Raw genomic sequence first — 13,614 nt, 5'->3', positions numbered from 1 at the left:
TTAGGGTATATATCATGATGAAATACATCAACGCATTATCTTTTTTTTATTCGGCAGAGTCCTGACTACAATAAGCTGGAATCCACATTAAAATACTCCAAACACACCTTTAGCTGGTGGGGAAGAGTCACATATGACGTGCAGGTTTGTCCACAACCTTTGGACCGAGTGGGACATTTTGTCGGTGCTTGAAGCTCGCGGACGTTGGAGCCAAAGAACAGCAGCGAATCGGTGGATTATGAATCATTGAGTGAGACAAAGCCTGCAGAGTTACTGTGAAACACACAGCGAGCCAGCAAAGACACACACACACACACACACACACACACACACACACACACACACACACACACACACGTCTTACCTCTGCCGCTTCTCACGGGAATTATGGATTTAATCTGCTGTTTCTGCAGTGAGGAAAGTCCCCGAGCCGCTTCACCTCCTGCTTCAGGTGTGAGACGTGAAACCGCCTCTTTCTCATGACGCGCTTATGTGTGGACTTTTGTCCTCGTGGACTAATGGAACCATTTCTACCACACAAACAAGAAGGGTCAAAGTCCAAATGATAAAGAGTGGAAGTTATGACTTGAGATATGCGCAGTAGTGATGGGAAGTTCGGATCATTTTACTGACTCGATTTTTTGAATCTCGTTCAGTAATAATGTGGTGGAAGATTTTGCACAGACAATCGTTAAGTAAGAATCAAAGGCTCTGAGTCAAGTATGTCTTTTCTCCGTTTATTTCCTTGCAAGGGAAAAAGGGTCACAACAGCTACGTGGTCAGTAGACTGTCAAGAACCTCCTTCTGCCCCCAACACATCGAGGCAGTTCTTATACCTAAGTTTAGATATCGGTGGCGTCAACAGAAACCTTTGACCATCTTGTTGAGTATCTACAGCCAGGGTACTGGGAACACCTTGTCCATGTGAGACACGTCAGCTCTTTGACCGTGTCCTTGCTCTCCCAACATGCTTGCAACAAGACATAACAAACACTTTTGTTCACACTGTAGAGAATGAACACTGTTCATTCTCTACAGCTATGACGCTGGAAACATCTAATCCAAGTGGGAGACATCAGTTCTTATGTCAGGGCCTTTGTGACCTAAGCACTTGCAACTAATAAACTGGTTATACGAATGAAGCATTTAAAAGGGTCACATATCATTTCCCCATTACATTCCACTCTTCTGATTACATAATAATCACAAACTATGCATCAATTTAGAATGACTACTCTAAAAATGTACCATCTGATATTTACCTCATCAAATATCACAAACATGAACATCTGGACATCGCTCACAAAACTTTGCCTGCCACAGAACAAAAACTCCCTAAAAAAAACCTCCGAAATGGGAAAATAGGAAGAAATCTGTTAGGAGAAGAAGAAGACTGGAAACCTTCTCACAGGATTTGAGCGTTACACCCCAGATGTCATGTGTACAGTATTGAAATAAAAAAGAAATGAAAACATGTTTAAATCACAATACGGGAACTTGATTCCCTTTCACACCTTGCACCACTCTTTAGGCAGCGGACTACGGAATCACAAAAAGATGCTGAGATACAATGAAACTGAAGCAAACAATAATATGAATAAAACTGTCGTGGCACAAACGACTACTGTGTCTATGTGGAGGGGTCCTGGCCGTGTTACAAAGTAACGCTTTACTGTAATTCCACTACTTTTAGAGGTAACGAGCATGTAACGGAGTATTTTTATAAATAAATTAACGGAGTTACAATTACTGAGATTGAAACGAGTTTGTTACTCGCGTTACTCTGTTTTGTGACGCGAAGCGGAGGGCGAATAGTAAGTTAACAGCTGCCTGTCAGCACTAAATAGTTGTGGCCACCAAACGTTGTGTGTCACAGAAAAGTCGCGTACGTGCACGTAAACCGCATCGCGTCGCTCATGATGAAAGAGCGCAGGATGCTGCATGTTGTGACTTTATGCTACATGTACAATCACTGTTATAGTCGTATCCTATACGCGGGTTATCTAAATCGATACAAATGCACGGAGACGAGGATGCAGTACACGTTAGCCCAGTGAGCACAAGACGTAATTTCAACGTTGAAATATGGTTGAAATCGGGTTGAAATGAGGTCTGAACGTCTAAGACCTCATTTCAACGTCTTTTCAACCGGCTAAAAATGGGATGAAACATCAACGTGCCAGAAAACGTCAATTTGTTGATACATGTGTCATGTTGTAACGTAAGATAGACGATATTAACGTTAAGATTTTCATAATAATTAATGAACTGGTCGGCGAAATTTGGACTACGCGAAGACGTAACTTCAACGTATTTAATATTTCACTTAAAACGTCATAAATATGAAACTACGGACTGCGTGCTGTCAATAAGATGCGTTTAAGACACAATAATGCGGGCAGGTTCAAACATTACTTGTAAACACGTGACTCCGCTCACATCTGTAACGTGCATGCGCGAGCGGACGCAGCACGAGGCACACCCGGAACTATAACCGGGTGTTTTACTTCTGCTGCCCACCTGATACGGGAAAGACGGCCCTTTTTGTTAAGCTAGTTAGCGTTAGCGCAGGTAGTTTTCTAGTTAGCATGCTAGCTTGCAGCATGATGACCTGGACCAAAAGTAAACATCCCAGAATATTTTTCGTGTGTTTGGTGTTGCTAATGCGTTAGATTGTTGCTGTACCCATACAGTGGTTTCTGCGGGTGGTGGTTGCATCTGACGGAGGTTACGTCTGATGATGGTTGTCCCTGCACTGGTCCTGCCTTACCCCTGGCTTAGTAATCCACAATATTAGAATAATTTCTGTCGTAGGAATTGGATGTACTGTACATCTTTAAATTGTTCATACTCTACACACCTACTTCTCTGCTGTTTTCCCCTCAGGTTTCTCCCGGTTGAAGGTTTTTTACATTTTGGGGTTTTGGGACAGGATGTTGCATGTTTACAGATTGCAAAGCTGAACAAAATAAAATGGTTTGAATTGAATAAACACGTTAACCAGAGGAATCTGCAATTGAGGGGTGTTCTGTGCACTCTGACTCCCTTTACACAAAGAATCCTCAAGTGAGGATGAGGGAGATGATTTCAGGTATACTATCCCAACTCAAGTGACTCACAGACACATCTTGTTACAGAATCTGAAAATTAAGATCCAATAATCCAGAAAAATGGTCTACAAACACAGAAATGTTGTTTCTGCACTTTTAAATCCATAGTTCATTTCCCTGAATAATGTATTTTATTTTTGTATTGTTTTTAATTAGGAAAAGTGTTTTATGTATAGTGTTATATTTATAAAAAATGAAAATTAATAAAATAATGTGTTTGTCCTTGTTAAGGGCTGTTAACATGACAACTGTGACTATGTATGTACAAGTATGTAACTTGTAAGTTTCCAGCGAGCAATTTATCCGTTGAAACAACGTTTAAAAGACGTCTATGCCCGACGTTGAAAAGACGTTGCAAAATGGTTTAAAAGTGAAAGTTGTTTCGGGGGAGCGGCCAGCGCAGCCGCAGCCGACTTCCACTAACGAGGGAGTATTTAGCTAGAAATCGTGGGAAGCGTTAGCTTATCCTCGCAGCACGAAGACGAGCAGAACAAAGACCGGGGAGTCTTTCGTGGAGTCAAGATGAGCGGAACAAAGACAAGGGAGTCTTTCGTGGAGTCAAGACGAGCGGAACAAAGACAAGGGAGTCTTTCGTGGGGTCTTCGGGGCGGCTGAATGCGGCGCCTTCTTCTGCTATTTTTAATAATGTGTTTGACCCCTTTACCCGTGCCTGTTCGAATCTCTTCCCGCAGATACTACAGGCCTCGGGCTAGATCTGCTCTCTATCGTAACCTCTCCTCTCTCTCCTATCCCACCCGCTCCACACATGTCCAGCACCTCGTCACAGGAGGTCTCTGGAACTGCCAGTCAGCGACTCGCAAGGCTGACTTCATCTCGGCTTCGCTATCCAGCAGTCACTCGACTTCCTCGCTCTGACCGAGACCTGGATCACACCTGAGAACACATCCACCCCAGCCGCTCTCTCCTCCACCTTCTCCTTCAGCCACACTCCCAGGCCCACTGGTAGGGGTGGTGGCACAGGTCTACTCATTTCACCCAAATGGAGCTTTTCTCTCTACCCTCTTCCACCATCCACCCCATTGTCCTTTGAATTCCATGCTGTAACAATCACTCACCCGGTACAATTAACCATCGTTGTCCTCTACCGTCCGCCAGGCTCCTTAGGTCATTTCTTGGAAGAACTGGACATTCTCCTGTCTAATTTCACCGAAAATGGACCTCCGCTCATCCTCCTGGGTGACTTCAACATCCAGACAGAGAAGTCATCTGACCTCTTACACCTACTTTCTTCCTTCGCTCTGTCACTCAGTCCCTCTCCTCCTACTCACAAAGCCGGCAATCACCTTGACTACATCTTTACTAGAAATTGCTCTACCACTAACCTCTCTGTAACTCCACTTCATGTGTCTGATCACTTCTTCATCTCTTACTCCCTTCCACTCTCTATAACTAACAAACCTCCCTCATTGACTAACTCTATACCGGCTCGTCGCAATATTCGCTCCCTCTCTGCCTCCTCCCTAGCATCCTCTGTTCTATCAGCCCTCCCTTCAACTGATTCCTTCTCACTCTTGCATCCGAACGCTGCTGCAGAGACTCTCCTCTCAACTCTTTCCTCCTCTCTAGACTCTCTCTGCCCTCTTACAACACGACGGACTGGCAAATCCCCTCCGGCTGCGTGGCTGTCTCAACCGGTCCGTGCCATGAGAGCCACCATGCGAGATGGCGTAAATATAAACGACCTGACGACCTGCTTAAATTTCAATCTCTCCTCTCCTCGTTTTCTGCTTCTATCTCTGCTGCCAAAATCTCCTCGAACCCCCTACCCCTCCTCCCCCCCTCCACACCCCCTCCACCCCTCCGCACCTACCGGGTAACCTGGCGAGGATCTGTGTCGGAACCTTGTCCTCTTACTACTGGAGTTCCTCAGGGTTCCGTGCTGGGTCCCCTCCTGTTTTCGCTTTACACCAATTCTCTTGGCGCTGTCATTCGCTCGCATGGCTTCTCTTACCACAGCTATGCCGATGACACCCAACTAATTCTCTCCTTCCCTCACTCGGACACCCAGGTGGCGGCTCGGATCTCTGCCTGTCTAACTGACATCTCTCAGTGGATGTCCGCCCACCATCTGAAAATCAACCCCGACAAGACTGAAATACTTCTCTTTCTCGGAAAAGATTTGCTTACCCAGGACCTGACAGTCAACTTTGAGAACTCAGGAGAATACGTCCCCTTCTCACTCAGAAGGCAGCGCAGGTACTGATTCAGGCTCTTGTCATCTCCCGCCTGGACTACTGCAACTCCCTCCTGGCTGGTCTCCCTGCCACCGCCATTCGACCTCTGCAGCTCATTCAGAATGCAGCAGCTCGACTGGTCTTCAACCTTCCGAAATTCTCCCACACTACTCCACTCCTCCGCTCTCTTCACTGGCTACCGGTGGTCGCCCGCATCCAGTTCAAAACATTGGTGCTCACGTACCATGCTGTGAATGGATCGGGTCCAGCTTACATCCAGGACATGGTCAAACCCTACATCCCAACCCGCACTCTCCGCTCTGCATCTGCAAAACTACTTGTCCCTCCCTCACTGAGAGCAAAACACTCGACTAGATCTCGACTCTTCGCTGTCCTTGCGCCGAAATGGTGGAACGAGCTCTCTGAAGACACCAGGACCGCAGAGAGCCTTTACATCTTCCGCCGCAAACTAAAGACACACCTCTTCAGACTCTACCTCGACTAAAGACTAACAAATTGTAGCACTTAAATTGTACTTGTAACGTCACTCATCTATAGCAAATTGTAAATTGGCTTATTTGAGGAAATTGCACTTTCTTGTTTCTTGTTCTCCTGAGTTTGTACCCTATAGTTGAATGCACTTATTGTACGTCGCTTTGGATAAAAGCGTCCGCTAAATGACATGTAATGTAATGTAATGTTAGTTTAGAATTTGTGTTTCTAGCCCATTTTTCTGGATTATTGGAACTTAATTTTCAGATTCTGTAACAAGATGTGGCTGTGAGTCACTTGAGTTGGGATAGTATACCTGAAATCAGCTGCGTCTCCCTCATCCGCACTTGGGGATTCTTTGTGTAAAGGGATTCAGAGTGCAGAGAACAGCCCTCAATTGCAGATTCCTCTGGTCAACATGTTTATTCAATTCAAATCATTTTATTTTGTTCAGCTTTGCAATCTGTAAACATGCAACATCCTGTCCCCAAACCCCAAAATGTAAAAAACCTTCAACCTGGAGAAACCTGAGGGGAAAACAGCAGGGAAGTAGGTGTGTAGAGTATGAACAACTTAAAGATGTACAGTGCTTTCAAATCCTTTGACAGAAATTATTCTAATATTGAGAGTAGTAAGCCAGGTGTAAGTCAGGACCACTGCAGGCACAACCTCCATCAGATGTAACCTCCGTCAGATGCAACCACCACCCGCAGAAACCTGTGAGGAGGGAAAGCACAAAGACTTCAAGGAAAAGGCAAAGTTGGTCATTTGGGTTTATGATGACAGTAATAAACTAATAATAATAACAGCAGCAGGTGTGTTAGAACCCTCATTTATAGATGGTTTACTTATTACATTATAAACAAGATAACAATTCATCTGCAACTTATGGCATTTCTGGAGTAACATGTCCAGGTATATTACACAGTATCATGCTTTAAGCAGCAGTAACTTACAATGTGTTGGCCTCTTGTTTACAGACCACAACTTGTTGAATTCAGCCCTTCACCCTTGCAATCTGTATTTAGCCCCCATTGCTTTAAAAACGTATTTTCAATGTGAAATGCAATAATATTTATGGGTACAGCAACAACCTAACGCATTAGTAACACCAAACACACGGAAAATATTCTGGGATGTTTACTTTTGGTCCAGGTCATCATGCTGCACGCTAGCATGCTGCAAGCTAGCAAGCTAGCATGCTAACTAGCAAACTACCTGCGCTAACGCTAACTAGCTTAACAAAAAGGGCCGTCTTTCCTGTATCGGGTGGGCAGCACAAGTAAAACACCCGGTTATAGTTCCATGTGTGCTTAATTCAAACACTCGCGTACTTACAGAGCAGTGGAGCCGGTAGTCGTGGTTCTATCAGCCCGTTCATGTCGCTCTGCTGCCGTAACTTCGCCTCGTGCTGCGTCCTCTCGGAGCTCTGCAGGCGTCTAAGAACTCGCGCATGCGCGTTACAGATGTGAGCGGAGTCACGTGTTTACAAGTAATGTTTGAACCTGCCCGCATTATTATGTCTTAAACGCATCTTATTAACAGCACGAAGTCCGTAGTTTCATATTCATGACGTTTTAAGTGAAATATTAAATACGTTGAAATTACGTCTTTGCGTAGTCCAAATTTCGCCGACCAGTTCATTAATTATTATCAAAATCTTGACGTTAATATCGTCTATCGTTAACCTTACGTTACATCATGACACATTTATCAACAAATTGACGTTTTCTGGCACGTTGATGTTTCATCCCATTTTTAGCCGGTTCAAAAGACGTTGAAATGAGGTCTTAGACGTTCAGACCTCATTTCAACCCGATTTCAACCATATTTCAACGTTGAAATGACGTCGTGCTCACTGGGTGATGCATCCTGTCAACTGTCGAGTCAGTTGCCTCAAACAGTTATTTTGTATTAAGTTAAGTATTAAAAAGGACTTTTGTACTACTGCTTGATTTGAAGGCCTGTTGCCCCGTTGATTACAATAAATAGGTCTATAAAATATGTTTATTGAGCACAAAAGTCCACACAGCTCATGTGTGGACTTTTGTCCTCGTGGACTTATGGAACCATTTCCGCCACACAAACAAGAAGGGTCAAAGTCCCAATGATGAGATAACGAGTGGAAGTCATGTTGACTTCTTGAAGTGTGCGCATGCGCAGGCTCCCTGGTCGTTTGGTGCAGTGACGTCATGAACCCTGTCGGTGTCTTCTTGTCAAAGCGACCAGCGACCTTATCTGGTTTCACTGGAGACTTTTGTGGCGTCTGACGTGAAAGCTCGTGTTGTTCTGCAGTTTCTGTCCTCAGAGTCTCACAGGAAGTCCGCATCTGGCCGAGAACGGTCTTACTACCCGGATGTGACTCGCCCCGCCCATTTCACCCACAATGCATCGCGGCAGGCTCGTCCGCTCTTGTGAGCGCCAAATATCCCAGAATGCATTTCACCTCAGCAACAGGCAGCGACGCCAGAGGGAAATAATACAACGTTATATTTAATCCTCGTGATGTGACTTTGGGACTTTTCAGGCAGCGAGTCAGTTGTTTGAGCGACTCGTCTGTGGTCAGTTTGTCCACATTGAGAACTATGACCTCCAGCAGGTGGGAGATGTGACGCGCGGCTCCAGACGGACCGTCCACCAGCTGACTGGTGCGTCTTCATTCAGCCGCACACACGTTCTCCCTCGCGCCGCCTTTAACGACACAATGTCACGGTCATTTGTTGATCACGCGCCATATTCATTCATATATATATACTATGTAAATCATTTAAAACAAGCATGAGGTGTCGGTGAATAATACAGCTTATAGTTGAAGCACAATTATACTGTACAGGACTGTCTCAGAAAATTAGGATATTGTGATAAAGTTCTTTATTTTCTGTAATGCAATTAAAAAAACAAAAATGTCATGCATTCTGGATTCATTACAAATCAACTGAAATATTGCAAGCCTTTTATTCTTTTAATATTGCTGATTATGGCTTACAGCTTAAGAAAACTCAAATATCCTATCTCTAAATATTAGAATATCATGCAAAAGTATACTAGTAGGGTATTCAACTAATCACTTGAATCGTCTAATTAACTCAACACCTGCAAGGGTTTCCTGAGCCTTGAAAAACACTCAGCTTGGTTCAGTAAACTAAATCACAAGTATGGGGAAGACTGCTGATCTGACTGCTGTCCAGAGGACCATCATTGACACCCTCCATCAGGAGGGTAAGACACAAAAAGACATTTCTCAAAGAGCAAGCTGATCACAGAGTGCAGTTTCAAAGCACATCCACAAACGTCTGTTGGAAGGTGAAATGTGGCAGGAAACGCTGCACAACCAAGAGAGACGACCGCAGCCTTAAGAACATTGTGAAGAAGAGTCGCTTCCAGAATTTGGGGGAGCTTCAAAGACTGAAGCTGGAGTCCAGGTATCAAAAGCCACTGTTCACAGACGTGTCGGGGAAATGGGCTCCAATAGCCGTGTTCCCGTGGTCAAGCCACCTCTGAACTCAAGACAACGGAAGAAGAGTCTGACTTGGGCTGTGGAAAAGCACCGGACAGTTGCAGAGTGGTCAAGTCCTCTTTTCAGACGAAAGCAAGTGTTCATTTGGAAGTCAAGGCGCCAGAGGCTGGAGAAAGGCTGGAGAGGAGCAAAATCCAAGTTGCTTGAAATCCAGTGTGAAGTTCCCACAGTCAGTGATGGTTTGGGAGCCATGTCAGCTGCTGGTGTTGGTCCACTGTGTTTCATCAAGTCCAGAGTAAATGCAGCTGTGTACCAAGAGATTTTAGAGCACTACATGCTTCCGTCTGCTGAGAAGCTCTATGGAGATGAGGATTTCATTTTCCAGCATGATCTGGCCCCTGCCCACAGTGCCAAAACCACCAGTAACTGGTGTACTGACCATGGCATTACTGCCCTCGATTGGCCTGCCAATTCCCCTGACCTGAACCCCATAGAGAATTTGTGGGGTTTTGTGAAGAAGAAGCTGAAAGACACCAGATCCAACAATGCAAATGAGCTGAAGGCCTCTATTGAAGCATCCATAAAACCTCAGCAATGCCACAGGCTGATTGCCTCCATGCCACGCCGCATTGATGCAGTAATCCGTGCAAAAGGATTCCCAACCAAGTACTGAGTGCATTAATGGACATTTTCAAATGTTTGATTTTGTTTTGCTGTTATAAATCTTTTTTTTCACTTGGTCTGAGGAAATATTCTAATATTTAGAGATAGGATATTTGAGTTTTCTTAAGCTGTAAGCCATAATCAGCAATATTAAAAGAATAAAAGGCTTGCAATATTTTAGTTGATTTGTAATGAATCCAGAATGCATGACATGTTTTTTTTTTTAATTGCATCACAGAAAATAAAGAACTTTATCACAATATTCTAATTTTCTGAGACAGTCCTGTATATTAAAATCTAAGAACTTTATCACAATATTCTAATTTTCTGAGACAGTCCTGTATATTAAAATCTAATGACAAATGTTTAAAGTGCTTCACTGCTGCCAAAGTAAAACATTTTACCCAAATGACACATTTCAAAGTGCTTCCCTGAGCTGAGAGCTAACATCTCATGTCTTACTGCAGGTCCCCCCTTGCTGTCTGGGTTCAATGTGTCGGATATTAACACAATAAACTGGGCGCGTGCAACGTCACTGCTGTGCGTCGGTTTTTCTCCATGAGAACTATTTCTGGTCTAAACTGATTGAGCTGTTGAGGGTGAATGAATGCATGTAGTTCTATTTGTTCAGCCTTATATGTCATTGAGTCACGTGTGACTGAACTTTACCACTAAAATAAACCTCGTGTTTGGGCCCATTGACCCGAGTCGGATGGTTCCCCGCGTTTCTGCACAGACCAACGTAAGTGAAGGCCGTCACGTAGCAGAGCCGTTTCCGTGGCCTCGTATGGAGGACGGTGCAGACCGTATGGGTGCAGCTACCTACGTCACAACGCTGGACCTGCTGAAGGGACACTGGCAGGTCCCTCTTACGTCCAGAGCTTCTGACGTCTCTGCTTCTGTCCCACCTGATGCCTTTTGGCTGCGCAAGGCCTCAGACACTTTTCAGAGACTCATGAACCTGCTACTGGCTCGGGCGGCCAAAACTGCTCAAACACGACATAAAAACACACATTCTAATATATTCAAATATCTGGTTGAGCATCAGACACGTCAATAACTGGACAAATGGAAACAACGGAACACAACTACTTGTAAAGGTCATTTAAGTTGAAACATATTACCTACACAAAAATAAGTAAATGAACTGAAGACCGCAGATCTCTCACAAACGAGCCACCAGACCAGCTGAGAACCACTGCTTTAAATAGTCGTATTCTGCCCCCTAGTGGTGGAGATGTGAACACGTTTACTCTCCTTAAAGTGTCTCTGAGCACTGAAGCAACACAACAATACTGGAAATAAATATCAGAGCCAACAGCAACGAGTCTGCCACCACAAACTGTGTTATTACCTACAGTAATAAATGTGTTGTTACTATATTAATAACTATATTGCATCAAACAGCGCACAGATGAATGAGTATCTGTGTACGTGGATGAATGTAAATGTGTCTGCGTGTAGTCAACTGCTGTTGTTAACACACGATGACGTTTCATATTCATTCTTCTAATGTTACTCTGCTATATTATAGATATTGTTGCGTCACAGACGGATTTCTATCGTACAAACGTTCTATTGCGTTTTACTGTTAAAATGTGCGCACTTCCGGTTTAGCGGCTGCGCTTCGGTTTCGTTTTAAAAGGAACAAACAAAAAGGGATTTACAGAAAAACAGACACGAAAAAACGTTTTTTCGTGTTTGGATTTGGACAGAAAAGGACATTTACTCTTTTGGTTTAAAGCGAAAAAACTCAAATAAAACGGTGTTATTTCCGTATTTTCGTTTTATTTCCGTATTTTTCGTCTAAACGGTAAAGGAACTTTGCAAAGGTTGACGGCCCGTTAACACACAAACACACAGTAAACACACGCTGTGTGTCACGGGACATACTCACACCATGTGACACTTTAAGACGTTAAAGTGAAGCTCTGGTGACTTTCTACGCGTCTCCCTCACGTCTTCTTCTTCTTCTTCTTCTTCTTCTCGGCGGTGGATGATCAGTAATCGGCGCGTTACCGCCACCAGCTGGTACGAAGTGTGGATCACGAGGTCTAGTTAGTACTTATGTGCCAATTACAAATAGAAAAGAAAAAGAACAAGAACATGAATGTAAGACATTCAAATAATTCTGGATCACACTCACTGTTTCACTGTCTTGTTTACGACAATACACCGGTTGCTGTGCAACTTTGTATGCCTGCTACCTTGTGTAGACCGACAATCATCCAACCCTTGATCATCTAAAAGAACGACAGGTGGACGTGTAAAAACAAAACATGCTGAGAGAAAAAATGAAATGAAAATCTTGAGTGTCCTGTAACGTGATTTTAAAAACGAAGGTTATTCTTCAGACTACCGCTGATATGTTTTGTATAACAGAAATAAAACACATTTGTGCTCATTGGTACTTTGACACTATCATGGAAGGGACGCTGCAGATGTATTATGATCCAGCACATCCCGAAGGATTGGGCAGTGTGGCCGAACTGCCGTTAGCGAAGGAACCGGGGCGACGCCGTCAATGTCCGCGGTGAATTCATTTTTATTGGAGCAGGACGCGTATCCGCTGCACGCTGAGGCAGCCGTACATTGTCCGAGGAACAGGGTGTTGGTCAGCGGTATCGACAGACAGTTTCAGATGGATCCTGTTGATATGGGAGAATATGCAGAGTATCGATGTATCTTCCAAATACGTGTGAGTTAGATGTCTTTCTAACAAATCAGGCTCCACTGTCGCCAGAGCCTTTAAAGACATTCGGAGTGAGGGCCGTATACCAGTGAGACTGCAAACTGACCAAGGGACAGAGTCTTATAATAAGCCGTTTAGGAGACTGTTGGATCCACATAAAATGACACATTTTTCAACCTCAAACGAGACCAAAGCAAGTGTGGTGGACATACAAGACACGAATGTGGAGATATTTAACATCTGTTCACTCAGATATGTGGACGTGGTTCAAGATCTTGTAGACGTGTAGAACAACTCTCATCACAGATCTATAGAAATGGCTCTATCGGCTGTAAACAAAGACAATGAAAAGGTTGTTAGCTTCAAATTAAAGGGGGACACCGTGAGAATATCAAAACTCTGAGGTGTTTAGGAAGGGTTATAAACTAACATTCCCCGATGAGCATTTTATAATACCAGTGTATGGCCAGAGATGCACCAGTTTATAAGCTCACACACTGTGCGGGTGAGTCTGTGAAAGGGGCGTTTTACGAGAGGGAGCTGCAAAAGGTGTGTGCTGTGGGGATACTTTTTCATGTCTACAATGTGCGATGTCGAAATATAATTTTATTCATTTTATCAGTCTTGTTGCCGATATAATACAATACATAAAATAAAAAAAATGTGGATTAAGTATATTCAAAAGTGACATAAAACAAAATAATAGGCATTCACTACATTTGTTATGAAAAAAAAACACAATTACACGTCAAAGAATAATGAAATCTTAAAGGTTTAACCATGAATAACCCATCAGCCAATGAGATTTAGCCTTTTTGGCCTTTGGGGTCTTAAAGGTTCTGCTATCTAGAGACCGACTAGTCTAAGACCTCGGACTGAATGAGGCCTGAAGGGGTGTTTTTATACAAAACCTCCACCCGATGGGTGTAGAAGGGTCTAAAACATTATACGGTGACACTTTTCACCAGGTCATACAAACGTGTGCCTTTGATCGTTTGATCACTG

General features: G+C 43.8%; 1 protein-coding gene across 1 annotated transcript in view; it reads right to left on the bottom strand.

Moving 5' to 3' along the window:
- LOC144390236 (uncharacterized) overlaps positions 1-13,083 on the bottom strand; it is a 31,484-nt gene extending 18,401 nt beyond the window's left edge. The window contains exons 1-2 of the mRNA XM_078096678.1: positions 12,064-13,083; positions 11,815-11,945 (exon numbers count right to left, since the gene is read on the bottom strand). The gene's annotated coding sequence lies outside the window, so the exon portion shown is untranslated. The remainder of the gene's footprint in view (positions 1-11,814; positions 11,946-12,063) is intronic.
- Positions 13,084-13,614: the final 531 nt, after the last annotated feature.

Source organism: Gasterosteus aculeatus, chromosome 21 (assembly GCF_964276395.1).
Source record: "Gasterosteus aculeatus chromosome 21, fGasAcu3.hap1.1, whole genome shotgun sequence".
NCBI lineage: Eukaryota > Metazoa > Chordata > Actinopteri > Perciformes > Gasterosteidae > Gasterosteus > Gasterosteus aculeatus.
This window is presented reverse-complemented; position numbering and strand designations above follow the sequence as displayed.